Below are 1,322 nucleotides of genomic sequence, written 5' to 3' on the forward strand. Positions count from 1 at the left end.
TCTGGCATCCCAAGCCAGTTCTTAACCATCGTGCCACTCAGCCGGCCCAGCAGGAGAACATCTTGGATGGTGGAACCTGTGGTCTTTCACTGCAGTGCTGGAATTGACCAGACAGGGGCATTCATTGTGATTTATATCCTTATTGACATCATCCGAGAGAAAGGCATCGACTGTGACATTGACGTTCCCAAAACGATTCAGATGGTGCGGTCTCAGAGGTCAGGGATGGTCCAGACAGAAGCACAGTACCGGTTCATCTTTATGGCCGTCCAGCATTATATCGAAACACTGCAATGCAGGATTGAAGAAGAGCAGAAAAGCAAGAGGAAAGGGCATGTATATACGAATATTAAGTATTCTCTAATGGACCAGACAAGTGGAGATCAGAGTCCCCTACCACCGTGTACCCCAACACCATCCTGTGCAGAAATGAGAGAAGATAATGCTAGAGTCTATGAAAACGTGGGTCTGGTTCAGCAGCAGAAAAGTTTCAGATGAGAAGACCCACCAAGACATTGACACAGACATATAGATGTGGACTTCACCGTCTCCATAAAAAGATCAAGAACAGATGCAAGAAAGTTTCGGTGAAGAATGAACTTGAATTTCGAAGGCTTGCATTGTGGTTGACTGACTGCCATTTGATAAGCAAAATTTGAAACCATTTAAAGACCACTGTATTCTAATTCAACAACACCCGATTTCCAGTTACTCATTTCCTCAGATAAGAAGAAATCATCTCTACAATGTACACAGTGTTATATTTTATAGAATGTTATTTTAAATTGAGGAAGCAGTTAAAGTGCACTCCATATTTTACAGAAGGTGGTGATTCAAATTCTAGTTATTGGCATTTTTTTCTTCTTATAACCTTAACAAATTTAAATTTTTTCTGTCTTTGTGGGGGATGATAGAACACTTGTTAGAGGAAAAATGGGGAAAAGTAAGTGACCACTCCTTTAGAAGTGAGAACAATTTCATTTATCATCACTTATCCAGTAGTGGATAATTCATTTTGATTGCCTCTTCTTTTTGGCTAAATGATAATTGAGTCAGTGCTCCAGACTGTCAGAAGCTGATTGTCTTCTTTTGCATTGCCATTAAAAAATCATGGGGAAAAAAAATCATGGGAACTTCAGATAAAAGGCATGTTTTCTTCTTAACAGATGGCCAGTTGCCAATCAGCCTGTTGACCGAGAAGGTTGTGGTGGGGAAATACTTGCCATATTTTCTTGTCATTTGAATAACTGTCTAGTATTTGGAAAAAACAAATATCTGTGGATAACCACTGACAAACCATCCCAAAACATAGTGGCTTAAAA

The 1,322-nt window shown here is 39.8% G+C and overlaps 1 pseudogene; it reads left to right on the plus strand.

The window, feature by feature from the left end:
* LOC109385984 (tyrosine-protein phosphatase non-receptor type 11 pseudogene) overlaps positions 1–666 on the plus strand; it is a 2,678-nt pseudogene extending 2,012 nt beyond the window's left edge.
* The last annotated feature ends 656 nt before the right edge of the window (positions 667–1,322 follow it).

Source organism: Hipposideros armiger, unplaced genomic scaffold (assembly GCF_001890085.2).
Source record: "Hipposideros armiger isolate ML-2016 unplaced genomic scaffold, ASM189008v1 scaffold_7, whole genome shotgun sequence".
NCBI classification, from domain to species: Eukaryota; Metazoa; Chordata; class Mammalia; order Chiroptera; family Hipposideridae; genus Hipposideros; species Hipposideros armiger.